Raw genomic sequence first — 17,681 nt, 5'->3', positions numbered from 1 at the left:
TGGGAGGGAGACAAACCATAAGTGACTCTTAATCTCACAAAACAAACTGAGGGTTGCTGGGGGGAGGGGTTTGGGAGAAGGGGGTGGGATTATGGACATTGGGGAGGGTATGTGCTTTGGTGAGTGCTGTGAAGTGTGTAAACCTGGCGATTCACAGACCTGTACCCCTGGGGATAAAAATATATGTTTATAAAAAATAAAACATTAAAAAAAAAGATACAGATATTAGGACAATCAGAGAAATTTAAATTACAATTTAATCTTGTATTGATGTTATATCTCCTGGTTTTGATCATTGTACTGTCACTGTATAAGAAAATGTCTTTATTCAAAGTAAGTACACATCAATGAATTGTGACAGGGACAAGTGACAAGATTTCTGCAACATATTCTCAAATGGTTCAAAGATAATATATAGATAGTAACATTATATGTTAATTGAATTTAAATAAAAAAATAATTCTGATCAAAAAATAATATATAGATGGAAAGATACAGACTTAATAGATATATATCTAAAGATATAGATAAAACATGAGAAATGATAAAGTAAATGTGGCAAAATATTAGCAATTGGTAAAAACTGGGGTGAAAGGTATGCAGGAGTTCTTTGTACTGCAGTTAAAACACTTCTCTCAGTTTGAAAAATATTTCAGGATAAAATTTAAAAAGAGTTCTGCCTCTCTACATTTCACAGAGTGCTGACCAACTTATTGCCTGTTTCCTATCATCACACTGTCTTCCTTTCATGTGATTTTACTTATCACTTGGAAGCACTTATGTCACAAACACTGTATTGGGTATTCTGAAGGAAATACAAGTGTAGTGAGATGCAAGCCCTACAAGTGTGGGCACACATTAGCCACCCTTGATAAAGAAGTTCCTATGAGCAAAAGAAAGTGTGCCAGAAAGGACAGAAGAGGAAATCAGAAAGCACTGGGGCTGGTTTAGGGTACAGAAACCTTCATGTAGAGGACTTCTGATCTGAGGTCAGCTATGAGCACAGGTGGGATTGTCACAGTATAACTCTGGAGTGCGGAACAAGTGGTAGAAAGCAAAGGGGGTAGTTGGAATGTCATGAGTAAACCTCTGACACAAGAAGGGCAAGGTGAGTTCCATCTGGGAATGTGCTGGGGAGTGAAATAAGTTTAGAAAGGAAAGACAGGGTCAGATGCTGAGTGACCTTCAATAATAAGAGAAGTATTTTGAATTTTGTTTTAGATAATAGGGAGTTAAGATTTTTGTGAAAGTAGTTATTTCCCTCTGAGACTGGGAACCATGTCTTGAGTATCCTTTGTGGAATTTTACTTCAAACATTGTTAACATTCAATAAATAGTGGTGGTGTGATATTTATAATAAAGTAAACATTTACAATCTAATGAAATTTTATTCAAACTCAAGTCTCAGAGACTTATGTTATTAAAATATGAAATCAGTTTTGAAGTGGGAAAAATTGTCGGGTACTTCCCATGTGCCAAATGTTTTACATAATCTCTTATTTCACCCGTCCAATTCCTATATTTAATAAGTAGAACAAAAAAATTAGCTTAACACTCAAAATTATAGTTAGTAGCCAGGTGAAGTTTCTTTGGTTTCAGGCATTAAAAATAATGCATCTAATTCAAGCAGGAAAATGGGGAATAATGTAAGAATCGAAGGGAACATTGGAAATCAGATTTAGAAATTTCATTTAAGAACCAAAGCAGTGGCTACTGAGATGAATTTACCCCACTTATTTTAATTCCCTTGGTCACTCTACACTAGTACAAGTTCTAAGCAGAAATCATTCACAGTCATCCTTTTTTTTTTAAGATTTTATTTATTTGACAGAGATCACAAGTAGGCAGAGAGGCAGGCAGAGAGAGAGGAGGAAGCAGGCTCCCCGCTGAGCAGGGAGCCTGATGCGGGGCTTGATCCCAGGACCCTGGGATCACGACCTGATCCGAACGCAGAGGCTTTAACCCACTGAGCCACCCAGGCACCCCTCACAGTCATCTTTAAGTAGGGGAAAGTAGAGTATCCCAACTGTTATTCACATCCTATTGTATCCTGTTTTCAGAGGCCGTGGTGCCCATGAACATGAGCCACTCACATTTTGGGCTACAAGAACATCTCCTGGCCAACAGCTGAGTATGGTGGGGGTAAAATGTATGGAATAACAAGGGATCATTCCAGCAAGATACAGTAGTCCTCCAATTAGCCACCTTTAGCTTGAAGACTCCTTGAAACCTAGCAAAACTTTTCTTTCAACCTGCAGTTTGAGACTTCCCACACAACTTTCCTTCCCTCTCTCTTTCTCCAAGTGTCAGACCTGCTTCTGATCTGAAGGTCAGCTCTGTTCCACCTGCCCCTAATCCTTCTCCCAGTAAATCTCTGGATGTCTAATAATGTCCTGTCTTCTGCTTCTGAATAGACTAGAACTAATGCAGCAATAAAAACAACACTTGAACTCTAAACTATATGAACTCAAGCCTATGTGAACTCAAATCTATGTTTTTTCCACTATCCTCAACAGGAATAGTTGTAGATAGAGAAAAAGTGATTACCCAAATATGAGGATAAGACCCCATTTTTTTTTTAGGTGACAAAATAGAGGATAGATTTATCCATAACAGTAAAAAAGAAAAATCAGCAATGAAGGGATACCTGGGTGACTAAGTCAGTTAAGTATCTGCTTTAGGCTCAGGTCATGCTCTCAGGGTCCTGGGATCAAGCCCTACATCAGGCTCTCTGCTCAGCAAGGAGTCCACTTCTCTCTCTCTCTCTCTCAAATAAATCAATAATATCTTTAAAAAAAAAAACTAGCAGTGAAATTCACATACCAAAAAAATAAAGAACAATCAGGGGGGCGATTTTTATATTTCCAAAGTTATATGACTCTTTGGGGGATAGTTTCAAAGTGTCAAGTTCCACTGGGATGTTTGAAATCTACTGTGACTTACCCCTAATCTCCGAGCTGCCTGCCTATTGGAAATTCTATTCCTGTACTTGGTAACAGGGAAAGAAAAGAGTGCTGATATCTCTCTCCCAAGCCAGGCTTCCAAACTGAAAACAGTTGTAAGAATCAAACCCCATTGAGGACAAAGAAACAAAATGGCAGGTATCAGGTCACCTCAGCCCTGTTGCCACTGTGAAGTGTGGAGGCAAAAAGTGTCTTTTTTTTTTTTTTTTTTTTTTACGATTTTATTTATTTGACACACAGAGAGATCACAAATAGGCAGAGAGGCAGGCAGAGAGAGAGAAGGGAGCAGGCTCCCTGCCAAGCAGAGAGCCCGATGCAGGACTCGATCCCAGTACCCTCAGATTATGACCCAAGCGAAATTGAATTCGCTTGATTGAATTCAAGAACCTTATGTCCACCCATTTATGTAGTAAATATTTATTGAATACTTCCTAAGTAGCTAGCTGCATAAAGACTCCTTCAAAAAATTTATGATTCAAATAAAGATATGAGGAATGGTAAATGGAACTAACATTTATTATTACAGAGATATGTGTGTCAGACTATATAATAGGAAAATTTCATAGCAGTATGGAACAAGAGGTCTCCTACACTGAGACACTGACAATTAAATGAAAAACAAGGTACATGGATAGATGGGTCTGGAAGGATTATACTGGGCTCAGCAACAGCAGCAGCACCTGGGAACTGGTCAGCAATGCATAATCACCAGCACCACCCCAGGTCTTCTGGACACTCTAGAAATGAGGCCCAGAAGTCTGAGTTTTTACAAGCTCTCTGGTGCACACTGAAGTTTGAGAACCACTGGTAAAAAACAATGACTCAGAGTCTCCATTCAGAAGGTGGACTGATCAGAGAAGATCTCAGGATCTAAGTTAGACCTGGGAAATGGGTATGAGAAGGGAAGAAGAGGTACCAAAGCAGAGTGGAGTTGGGCTGTCCACATCCTACTGAATCTTTGACATAGTTTTCTCCTGGATCTTAAAGTCTTCATGTTGATGATAAGGGCAAATCCTTTCACTTTAACTCTATATGGTCTTATCCACTGGATAACCCAGCTAGTCCTGGGCTCTGATACTTATCCAATGTAATCTCTCAGTTAAAACAGTTCATGCCGTCCTTAGAGTCTTAATAAGATGACATTATTAATTCCTTAGCCTACAGATGAAATTCTCTCCCCTTTCAGGCTATTGCTACCCTGATTATCTTACAAACTGATGTCAGTATCTCTTGATCTTCCCAGGACAAATGGAAGTGAATTTTAAAAAGAAAATGTCCTGAAGTATAGAAAATAGAGAGCATGAATTTTAATCTACCACCCCATAGAGAATTGCACATTTTGAAGGATTATTTAAAACTTGGATGCCAGCTTGTTCCACAGTTGCAGCTGCAGCTTAATAACCAATCACAGCAAGCCCTCTGTAGAAATTTCTAGCAGTTTTGCAAATAGTTCGAAGGCTCATCAACCTGCTTCTCAGAAATGCCTCTTTATTTTCCCAGGAAAATCTGCATTTCATCTGCCAATGTCCTACCCTCCTACACACCCATATTTCTTTCTCGTGCTCCTCAAGATCCCAAGTATGGTGAGAATGAGTTACAGATAAAACTTCATAGTTAAAACTATGCACTGCTACAGAAACAAGGCTTCCATTCCAAGCCACCCGGTGAAATCTGAAGAGATTGCCCACTTTAGGCAGAGCACACTATTCTCATTTATTCATTCAACAAACATCCGTGAATATTTCCTGTTCGGAGAGGCAACCCATCCCAGGATCCTGAAAATTCTGGGCGTTCTTGCTTACTATGACAGATTGCAAGTCTCCTCCATTTCCTGATAATAAAAAAGATGATGGCGTGGCCAAGGTTAACTACCATGTAACTGTTTGATGCCCCAGGGAGGGGAATTTGCTTGTTTCTTGCAGCAATGTTTTCTGCTTGCCCAGAAAGGTGCTGGGCATTTGGTCCTGGGTTCTTCTGCTGCAATGTACATGATGTGTAGCCACCCATTAAACTCATCATGCCCCATAAGTGAGTCAGCACTCACATTGCTAATGCTCCTGCTGTTTGCTTTTCTATAAGTAATAAACCATGTTGTACTGATTCCTTAAGTCTTGTTGTCTCTTTTGGCTCCTAGAGAGTAGCAATGGGTTTGCTCCTTGACATCCTTTATGAGATTGGTGTTTGTCTATGACACCCACTATGAGCTAAAACCTGTGATGGTCGCTGCTGCCCAGTATTCCAGCATAGAAGGACCACAAATTCTGCACACTCAGACTCTCAAAGCACCACAAGGGATGCTTGTATGGGACTTAGACTAAGATAAGATATTTTCTGAACCTTCAAGCAAGGTCTTAAGACAACATAAGCTCAAAGGAAGAAGAACCTGGTGTCTGGCTGATGGGAATACCATCACCACAGTGATCACTCACCATCTGGTAGGCCATGAGGACTCAGTGATTGGTGGTGGGGCACAAACAGTCTGGCACAAAGTGGGGATCCAGCCGTTAAAAGTTTCACTACTGATGAACTGGGATTGTGTACAGGAAAGGCTTTAGCAGGCCAGGTGTAGGAGGTAGAGGGATCTGAGATGTATAGAAAAAATAGTAGCCATAGGATAATGATCAATCAGCATGATTGGTGTTCTGGAGAAAAATGAACACCTGAAAGCCAAGCATGAAAGCCTGAGGGCCTCTTTGCCACACAGAAAGAAACTCTCATGTCCTATAACAGAAAAGTCTGAGAGCTAAACTTCAAAGATGATTAAGGCCCAAGCAAGGCAGGTCTGTTATGCCAGGGTCAGGCCCTCACTGTAAAAACCTGGGATCCTAAACATGGGATAGGGACATGAGGGTGGACGACCCTGATGATTTTCACACCCTAGACTAACCCTCTGAAAATACAGACTTAATCCCTTCCTCCCTTTTGGGAGCTACAACGCACTCCCCTACCCCCAGCCCTGGAGGACGATACAGAGGCCTCTCCCTGGCTAGGCAAAATGGACCTCTCTCAGTGCCCACATCCCTCCTGGCCAGAATTAGAGTAGGAATATAGGGGATTAGGTAAATAGGTGAGTCTTGGCCAAGATACAGCTTATATTATGTCCACTGAGTCCATGAACCCAAACAGGTGCTATTTCCCCAGTCCCAGAATATATATTTGGGATTGATATAGAATCAATTCTCATTTTTTGCAATAGTTGTCCTCTGCAAAGTCACTGCAGATGCTGAATTAGTGAATACTGAACAATCACTCCTCAGGGAAATATAGGACTAGGTTCCCACAAGTGTCTGGTCACAATATTTTCATCAACCAAGCAATATATAACCTTGTTTTATGTGTGTTTCTGTTTAAAATATCTTATTTCCTATATACTGTTATTTCATTAACATTGAACTCACAGTCAATAGCACTGTAACTCATGCCTGAAGGAAGCTTATCTAACACTCACTTTCTCTGTAAGAGATATCAAGTCTTCTTGCTCATAGGAACCCTACACAGCACTTCAACATTTCAGCACTTCACCTGGGGGGCATTTAAACAGCAGCCATCCCATAAAAGCACAACAATGCAAAAACGTGGTACTTTACAGACTACAAAAAGAACATTTACTTACAGTCGTCTGAGACTTAAAACAAGAAGAGAGAACATCACCTTATCAACAGGCTGTGACCATGCCTGTTGGGTGACCTGAATTTTTTACAACTTTGTCAATGTCCAGTAATGACCATAAAAGCACCATAAGTATTGATTTTAGACTCAATAAATTTTAGCAAGTAGGTGAACTTACAAATATGGAATCCATGAATAATGAAGGTGGACTGTGCATCATTAACGAATGGCATTATCTTCACAACCAAAGTGTAACTTGGTTAGCTATATAAGCTAAAGCATACTTAGCTAACCCTGGTCTGAAGAAATCCCTGATTCCACACAGTTCTGCTCTGATTTGCATGGAGAAAGCATAGGGAGGTACCAACAGCTGGACCAGGTGCTTGCAAATCTAAACACTGCATGACGGTGAAGACTCTTTCACCAGTCCAGGTGTGCAAAACACCAGTCTGAGTGATGACTCTCCCATACACTCACCCCATCTAGTGAGAACTCACAACAGGATTTCTCTCTTTTTGCCTTCCCCTCATCACTTACAACAGTTAGAGCATGTGAAGAACAGAGGGTTTTAATCTTGAGACAGGACTTCCACCCTAGGAGGATTAAGAACACAAGGAGTTGCCAAAGCTAACCTTGCATGTCTCCCAAGACAGGAGCATCAATCAAACATAACTGCAAAGGAGAACACTGTTTGATGCAGCCAGGGAATTAAACCCAGGTACAGGAAGACCAGAAAATCTAACCTGGATCCTACCCAAAACATCTTGCTGAGAGAGACTAATTTTGACCTCCAAAGCATAAACTATTTATTATCTGGCCCTTTACAGAAAAAGTTTGCCAGCCCCTATATTAGATTATGCAGTCAATGATTTGGTAAATGCATTTGTTTCTATCTAATCTAGAGAAGAGGGCCAGAAAGAGTTTACTCTTTTTTTTTTTTTTAATGGATAAGAGGATACATTTACAGTTTTGCCCCAGGACTATGTTAAGTCTCCTGCCCTCTGTCATAATAAAAGCCAAAGAAATGTGGGTACCTTGCCAAAAATCACATTAACCCATAAAATCAATGATGCTATGTTGATCAAGCCAGATGAACAAGAGAAGACCAGCATAGTATATGGATATGGACTCCTGGGCTTGAGAAAGAAACTCAATGAAGATTCAGGGGCAAACCAATTCCATAAATACTTCAGAGGTTTAACAATAAGGAGTGTGCTGAGTCATTCTTTCAAAATAACAGTCAAGATATTGGAGCACCTGGGTGGCTCAGTTCCTTAATCATCTGCCTTGGGCTCAGATCATGATCCCAGAGTCCTGGGATTCAGCCCCACAATGGACTCCCTTCTCAGAGGGGAGTCTCCCCCCACCTCAGCTTGTGCTCTCTCTTTCAAATGAATAAAATCTTAAAAAAAATAGTCAAGTTATTGTTCTTTGTTCCCCCTTCCATGAAGAAAGAATACTTTGTGAGCAACTTCAGGGTTTGGAGGCAGTATATTCCAAATCTAGAGTTACTGCTCTAGCCTATATGCCAGATGAAAAAAAGTTGCTTTGGATGGAGCCTCAGGTGGCTCAAGCAGTCCTATCACTTGAGCCATATGACCTGGCAGATTTATGGTGATTGATATTTTAATGGTCAGACAAGGTGTCATAAAGAATTTATGGCAAAATTTGGTGAGAAAAATCACAACTCAGTCCCTAGGGTTCTGAAACAAGATCATGTTATCTAAAGTGGAGAATCATAAACCTTTTCAAAAAACAACTTCTGGCAAGATACTGGGCCTGGAACTAGCCCAAGATACTAGCATGGAACACAAATGGAAAAAATGGAAAACTTGGTAACTAGCATACCAAATGACCATATGGTCAGGATAACCATCATAAGATGAGTCCCGTTAGGCTGAACAAGCCCTTAGATAAGGCAAGTCCAGCAACTGTCCAACTGGAGATAAAAATGTCATTAGGGATGGATGCCTGGTGGCTCAGTTGGTTAAGCATCTGCCTTCGGCTCAGATTAAGATCCCTGGGTCCTGCGTTCAACCCCCACATTAAGCTCCCTGCTCAGTGGGGAGCCTGCTTCTCTCTCTGCCTGCTGCTCCCCTTGCTTGTACTCTCTCTCTCAAATAAATAAACAAAATCTTCCCCAAAAATGTGATTAGGAAGTTGTAAGTTAAAACCACAATAGATACCATTACATAATGGACTGGCCAGAATCACAGACACTGAAAATACCAAGTCTTAGAAAGGATGTAGAAAATCTGAAACCCTCATATGTTGCTAGTGGCTATATAAAACAGCACAACCGCTCTGGAAAAATTATTTTTTTAAGGTTTTAGTTATTTATTTGTCAGAGAGAGGAAGAGCACAAGCAGGGGGAACAGCAGGCAGAGGGAGGCAGGCTCCTACTGAGCAAGGAGCCCAATGCAGGACTCAATCCAAGGACCCTAGGATCATGACCTGAGCTGAAGGCAGATGCTTAACCAACTAAGCCACCCAGGTGTCCCAGGTTGGTGGTACTCTTTAAAAATTAAATATATACTTAAAATATAACTACTCATTGTTATAAAATATTTCTCTTAATCCCCAGTCATATTCCTAGTATAAAGAATACTCTACATGATATTAATGTAACTTTCTTAAATTTAGTGTTTGCATGTTTTTATCCTTTCTACCTTTAACCTGTATGTTATCATATAAAAAATGGGTTTCTGGTAGAGAGCATATAATTGAGTCTAATTTTTTTTTTCCCAGTCTGATCATCTCTACCATTTAATTGAGAATTAGACCATTTACACTTAATGTAATTATCAATATCATTGGTTTTTAAATCTACCATATTGCTATTTATTCTGAGGGGTTTTTTTGTCCATTTTCTTTTCTGACTTCTAGCATTCATTGTTTATGCACCACACCCAGTGCTCCATGCAATACATGCCCTCATGTTACCCACCACCAGGCTCACCCAACCCCTCATCCTCCTCCCCTCCAAAACCCTCAGATTGTTTCTCAGAGTCCACAGTCTCTCATAGTTTGTCTCCCCCTGTGATTTCCCCCAACTCACTTCTTCTCTCCAACTCCCAATGTCCTCCGTGTTATTCCTTATGCTCCACAAGTAAGTGAAACCACATGATATTTAACTCTCTCTGCTTGATGTATTGTACTCAGCATAATCTCTTCCAGTCCCATCCATATTGATACAAAAGTTGGGTATTCATCCTCTCTGAGGGAGGCATAATACTCCATTGTATATCCATTTATCTGTTAAGAGCATCTCGGTTCTTTCCACAGTTTGGTGACTGTGATCATTGCTGCTATGAACATTGGGGTACACATGGCCCTTCTTTTCACTACATCAGTATCTTTGGGGCAAATACCTAGTAGTGCAATTGCAGGGTCATAGGGAAGCTCTATTTCTAATTTCTTAAGGAATCTCCACACTGTTTTCCAAAGTGGCTGCACCAACTTGTATTCCCACCAACAGTGTAAGAGGGTTCCCTCTTCTCCACATCCTCTCCAACACATGTTGTTTACTGTCTTGTTAATTTTGGCCATTCTAACTGGTGTAAGGTTGTATCTCAATGCTGTTTTGATTTGAATCTCCCTGACGGCTAATGGTGATGAACATTTATTCATGTGTCTGTTAGCCAATTGTATTTATTTTCTATTTATCTTAACTCTTCTTTGGCTATTATTTTCCTTCCTCTGGCTTAATAGAAGGGTTTTTTCCTTCTATATTTATGAGTCTATTTCTGGTTGTTTATTCACTTGTTTTTTTAGATTCCACATATAAGTAAAATCAGATAATGTTTCTTTTTCTATGTCTGACTTATTTCACTTAATACCCTTTAGGTCTCTCCGTGTTGTCACAGGTTTTTTATTAAATTTGTTTGCTTTGGGGGATTCCTTTTTATCTCTACTATTGGCTAGTTATCTATTTCTCTTTGTTTTTGGTTTTTAATAGTAGGCTTAGGACTTAAAATATACATCTTTAACCTGTCATATTCTATTTTCAAATAATATTCCACTTCAAGTATAATGTAAGATCCTAACAGCATTGCCCCATACATTTCACTTCTACATGTTATAAACTTCACAATTTATTTTTTACTTTAAACAGTTAACCACAATTTTAAAAAATTTAAAAGTGAGGATAAAAGTTATTTACGTTCACCCAAATATTTACCATTTTCATATCTTTACTTTAATAGACCCAATTTTATATCTAGTATTATTTTTCTTCCCCTTAAGTCTTTAAAATTTCTTATAATTCTTGTCTGCTAGTAATAAATACTCTCAGCTTTTGTTTGAAAATATATTTATTTCATCATCAAATTTTAAAGATACGTTCTTTGGTTATAGACTTTGAGGTTGACATTTCTCTCCCTGAATTTTGAAGATGTTGTTCCATTGTCTTTTGGCTTTCATAATTCCCCAACAATCTGTTAATTTTTATTTTTTTCTCTTTAGACAGAGTTTCCCCCCCCCCTTGAACTGCTTTTAAATTTTTCTCATCTGTGGTTTCGGGAAATTGATTTTAATGTGTTTTGGTATAATTTTCTTTGTGCTTATCATTTTTATACTTTAAATTTCTTAGATGTGTCAAGTTATAGTTTCATCAAATTTAAAATTTTTCATTCATCTTTTCTTCAAATCTTTCTTCTTCCCCATCCATCCCCTACCCTTCTTTCTAGGATTCCAAGTTTATGTATGTGCAAAAACTTGACACTGTTCTATAAGTTTTATAGGTCACTAAGGCTCAGTTATTTTTATTTTTCTTTGTTGTCGTTGTTTTTCTCTCTGTACTTGAGGTTGGGTATTTTCAATTGTTATGTGTTTGTATTTACTGATATTATCTTAGACAATGTTTAATCTGCTACTAACACCAACCAGTAAACTTTTTATCTTAGATACCAAGTTTAGTTTTTTATCCCTACAAGTTTTTATTATCTTCCATTTCTCTTTTCACAATATTTATTTTTTAATATATTGATCATAGTTATAATAATAGCTGGATTTTTTACTCTTTCTGTCCATTAATTCAATCATCTCTGTCGTTTCTTACCCCATTGTCCTGGTGGAGTTTTCTTCTTGTGTATTACATTTTCCCATATCTTGCTATGTTTAGAATTTTTTCTTAGATCTTGGTGTTTTTTTTTTTATTAGACCTGAGTTTTACATTGTGAGAATTTGTATTTTGTCCTCTTCCTTTAGAGAGTATTGGTCTTTGTTCTGGAAGTTGATTAAGTTAATTGCACTTTTTAGGCTTTTATTATTTTTAAGATTTGTTAGGGCCAATCTAGAAGAGTCCTTACTTTACAGATAATTTATCATGCAAATAAGGTATGGTCCTTCTAGAATCTCTGTTGAATGGGCCAAGTAATCAACAAGGATTCTCCAATCTTGCTAGTCATAATTCAGAAGGCTCCCAGTACTGTCTATGGTTTGGCAACTCTTTAGTTAACAGCAACCTGGGCACTCTTTGCCCTACTTCATGAAGTTTTGCTCTGTACATACCTATACATCTTAGTATACAGCAAAGACACAAGAGGACTCCATGCAAATATATAGTTATTTTTCTGCATAGTTCTCCAAACTCTAGCTTCCTTAGCCTTCGTCAACTCCAATCACTGTCTCCTGAACTCAGCAAAATCATCATATCCTGCTTAGGAGCAATATACAACCACTCAGCTTTGTGATGGGGAAAGTACCTTCAGGCAAAGAACTACAGTGACCACAGTGTTTATCTCACCCATTTCCCATCTTGCAAGAATCACAGCCTTCTGTCTCCTGGCTCTGTCTTCTGTCTCTTACAGTCTTCTGTCTAATGGCTGAAAATAAATGTTTTTGTTTTTTTAGTTTTTTCAATATTTGGGGAGATAGTATCAAATTCAGTCCCTCCATCATGGTCAGAAAAGAAAGTCTATGTGAGGTGCATTAATGGTTCAGTCAATTAATTGTTCAACTCTTTATTTCAGCTCAGACCATGATCTCAGGGTCAAGGGATCAAGCCCCATGTCATGCTCCATGCTCAGAGTGGAGTCTGCTTGGGATTCTCTCTCGCCCTCTGCTCCTATCCCCACTTGCTCTCGCTCTCTCTCTCAGTAAATAAATAAATAAATAAATAATTTTTTAAAAAGGAAATGAAGTATATGAATGTATTTTGATAAGTTATAACCTCCATTTGTGAATGCAAAGTTTCATGATTATTTTATTATGCATCATTTTCAACAAACATTCACCAAGCTTCAACTATATATAACAACACTGCAATGTACTATAGAGAACACAAAGAATCTAGGGGGAAGAGATTCCTTATGTACAGAGGAAGTCCCAACAGAATAATGTCAGACCTGTCCACAGAAACCTGGCAAGCCAGGAAGGGCGGGCAAGATGTATTCAGGGCACTAAATGAGAAGAACATGCAGCCAAGAATACTTTATCCAGCAAGACTGACATTCAGAATGGTTGGAGAGATAAAGAGCTTCCAAGACCGGCAAGGTTTAAAAGGGTATGTGACCACCAAGCCAGCACTACAAGAAATATTAACGGGGGTTCTATAAAAGAGAAAAAAGCCCAAGAATATCATTGAACAGAAATTTATGGAGACAGTCTATAGAAACAAAGATTTCACATGTAACATGATGTCAATAAAAACGTATCTCTCAATAACCACTCTCAGCATGAATGGCCTAAATGTACCCATAAAATGGCACAGGGTTGCAGACTGGATAAAACGACAGGACCCATTCATATGTTGTCAACAAGTGACCCATTTTGAACCTAAGGATACATCCAGACTGAAAGCGAAGGGATGGAGAAGCATCTTTCATGCCAATGGGCCTCAAAAGAAGGCTGGGGTAGCGATTCCCATATCAGATAAACTAGATTTTAAACTAAAGACTGTAGTCAGAGATACAGAAGGACACTACATCATTCTTAAAGGGTCTATCACCAAGAAGATCTAACAATTGTAAATATTTATGCCCCCAATATGGGAGCAGCCAACTACATAAGACAACTGTTAAGCAAGATAAAGAGTCATATTAATATGAATACATTAATAGTAGGGGATCTTAATATGCCACTCTCAGTAATAGACAGATCATCCAAGCAGAAAATCAATAGAGAAACAAAAAGAGCATTGAATGACACATTGGACCAGATGGACCTCATAGATATATACAGAACATTCCACCCTAAAACAACAGAATATTCATTCTTCTCAAGTGCACATGGAACCTTCTCCAGAATAAACCACATACTGGATCACAAATCAGGGCTCAACCAACACCACAAGACTGAGATTATTCCCTGAATATTCTCAGATCACAATGCTTTGAAACTGGAGCTCAATCACAAGAAAAAGTTTGGAAGGAATTCAAACACCTGGAAGCTAAAGACCACTTTGCTTAAGAATGCTTGGATCAGCCAGGAAATCAAGGAAGAACTTAAACAATGCATGGAAACCAATGAGAATGAAGACACTTTGGTCCAAAACCTATGGGATAAGGCAAGGGCAGTCCTAAGGGGGAAATACATAGTCATCCAAGCCTCTCTCAAAAAAATTGAAAAATCCAGAATTCACCAGCTGTCTTTACACCTCAAAGAATTGGAGAATCAACAACAAATTAAGCCAACTCCACACACAAGAAGGGAAATAATCAAGATTAGAGCAGAGATCAATGAGATAGAAACAAAAGATATAGTAGAATATGTCAATGAAACTAGAAGCTGGTTTTTTGAAAGGATCAATAAGATAGATAAACCATTGGCCAAACTAATGCAAAAGAAAAGAGAGAAGACCCAAATTAATAAAATTATGAATGAAAAGGGAGAGATCACAATTAACACCAAGGAAATAGAAATAATCATTATTATTAATCAACAATTATATCATGAAATTATTATCAACAATCATATCAATATTATGAAATTATTATCAACAATTATATGCCAATAAGTTAAGCAACCTAGATGAAATGGATGCAATCCTGGAAAACTATAAACTTCCAAAACTGAATCAGGAAGAAACTGACAACCTGAAGAGACCAATATCTAGTAACGAGATTGAAGCAGCGATCAAAAACCTCCCAAAAAAACAAGAGCCCAGGACCTGATGGATTCTCTGGTGAATTCTACCAAACTTTCAAAGAAGAAATAATACCTATTATTTCTAATAGGTACCTAATAATATCTAATAATATCTGAAGCTGTTTCAAAAAATTGAAGCAGAAGGAAAACTTCCAGACTCTTTTTATGAAGCCGGCATTACCCTGATCCCTAAACCAAGCAAAGACCCCACAAAAAGGAGGATTTCAGACCAATATCCCTGATGAATATGGATGCCAAGATTCTCAACAAGATTCTAGCTAATAGGGTCCAACATTACATTAAAAAGATTATCTACCATGACCAGGTGGGATTCATCCCTGGGTTGCAAGGGTGGTTCAACATTCGCAAATCAATCAATGTGACAGAAGAAATCAATAAGAGAAGAGAGAAGAACCACATGGTCCTCTCAATTGATGCAGAAAAAGCATTTGACAAAATCCAGCCTCTGTTCCTGATTAAAACACTTCAAAGTATAAGGATAGAGGGAACATTCCTCAACTTCAAAAACTCTATCTATGAAAAACCCACAGTGAATATCATCCTCAATGGGAAAATGCTGACAGCCTTCCCTTTGAGATCAGGAACACTACAAGGATGCAACATAGTATTAGATGCCCTAGCAACAGCAATCAGACAACAAAGAGAAATAAAAGGTATCCAAACTGGCAATGAAGAAGTCAAACTCTCTCTCTTCACAGATGACATGATACTTTATATGGAAAACCCAAAAGACTCCACGACCAAACTACTAGAACTCATTCAGCAATTCAGTAATGTGGCAGGATACAAAATCAATGTACAGAAATCAGTTGCTTTCTTATACACTAACAATGAAAATACAGAAAGGGAAATTAGAAAATTGATTCCATTTACTATAGCACCAAGAACCATAAGATTAATAAGGCTAGAACTTGCCTTTGATGAGATTCTAATCTCCTGGGGGTGACATACTGCACACTGGTGTCTAGGTAAAACATGTTAAGTATTATAACTTAAGTGTTAAAACAGTATAGAAAAAAGAAATAATATTAACAGGATTAAAGATGGCTTCAAGGAAAAGGTGGCATGTGGGCTGATCCAGAAAAATGAGTAGAATTTCAATAAGAAGTCAGATCAACAGATAGTAGCATAGCAAGTGCTTGGAGGACAATGACTGGCAGGCAATGTAGCCAGGTCTTGGAGAGAAGAGGGAGAGCAATTTAGGAGATGAGCCTAGATTAAAGAGTCTAGATAAAATCTAGATAGATAAAATCTTTGGATTTTAAAAGCTTTGGACTACAAACATGTCAGTGATATATAAGGAGTGGCAAAGCAAGAATACTCATAATTTTAATATTAGATTCCTAAACCCTGATATTATCCACTCACCACTCTTCTCTCTTGACAGGTTCAATTAGCCAACTGCTGCCCACCCTCCAACATGCTTTTCATTTTTCTTAAACTTTCACCTCAGTCATTCTTGACAGGTGACTATTTCCATCAACAGTCTGCCAAAAAAACAGCCCATCCAGCTTGAGTCACTTCCCATGACAATGTCCTTGGTATGTTCATTCATTCATATATCATTCCATATTTAATTAGCAACTATTAAATTCCAGGCAGTATTATAGACATGCAGTAGATACAATAAAAATTAAGACTACCTTCATAGAATTTGTATTCGGTGGGGGAGACATAATAAACAAGCAAACAAACAAATAAGCAACAGAACTCTGTAATATGAGTAAACACGATATTACAACAGATAATAAGAATAATTGAGGCAACCAACAACAGGACATGCTCACCCGAGAGTTTGTTAGAAATGGAGAACCATCCTAAACATATTAGAGCAGATATTGTATTTCAGTGAAAAGCTAAGACAGACCTCCCTGGGCCTGCTGTATCTGCACTAGATCCCACACACAACTAACTAATATAGAAACAAAGGGGAGGAGAGGTTTGCAGACAAAACCTAGATCATGATCTTTGCTGTGAACAAACATGGGCCCGTAACTCAGGAGGGAGCCCAGAGCTAACGCCGTAGATGTGGTAGCTAACATCTCTAAAATGAAGTCTGGTGCAGAACTTGTGATCTTGAGATCACTAATACGGCTGTATCATTTTAAAAAGGAACTAGCAAACAAAATACTGGTAGTGAAAGTCTTCAATCTGAAGAATCTTTTTTTAGGGAATTCCTGTGTCACCAAATGGGGGCTGTGATTTGGCCATCACAGGCAAATAGAACTTCTAACAGCAACTACTTGCAAAATGGATCTATACAGGAAGGAAAAAAGAAGAGGAAGAAAGGAAAGGAAGGAAAGAAGAAGGGAAGAAGGGAGGATGAAAGCTTAGAAAATCATTTATAATGCATGAGGAGCAGCTGCCTTGATGCAAAAGAACGTATCCGAAAGAAAAAAGTCATACAGTTTATCTCTCTATTCATAGCACCACTAAAGCAACTGCATCTACCTGTACAAAAGGACTCTTAGGAGAAAAGAAAGCTCCCCTTTAAGTAGAAAAGCTCTCTCTCTCTGGGTCTTGGTATCTTTCTCTGTTAGAATGGGAGCATCTTCTAAATCTGGAAACTATTCAATGTAATGGTACCATGTAGTATAATTATAAAGTGACCCTTGGTTATCACCCACCCAAGGGTGAGCAGCAAAATAAGGGGGAAAAGTTACGAAGACTTCCAGGACCTGTCTCAGCATCTAGCCAGGTGGGTGGAGGAGGGGGCACAGTTTAAAAATCTAAGCTTGATGTGGTATATATACACAATGGAATACTATGCAGCCATCAAAAGAAATGAAATCTTGCCATTTGCGACAACATGGATGGAACTAGAGCGTATCATGCTTAGTGAAATAAGTCAAGCGGAGAAAGACAACTATCATATGATCTCCCTGATATGAGGAAGTGGGTTGCAACATGGGGGCTTAAGTGGGTACGAGAAGAATAAATGAAAGAAGATGGGATTGGGAGGGAGACAAACCATAAGTGACTCTTAATCTCACAAAACAA

The sequence above is a fragment of the Mustela nigripes genome, chromosome 15 (genome assembly GCF_022355385.1).
Source record: "Mustela nigripes isolate SB6536 chromosome 15, MUSNIG.SB6536, whole genome shotgun sequence".
In the NCBI taxonomy this organism is placed as follows: domain Eukaryota; kingdom Metazoa; phylum Chordata; class Mammalia; order Carnivora; family Mustelidae; genus Mustela; species Mustela nigripes.
Note: the sequence above shows the minus strand (reverse complement) of the source record.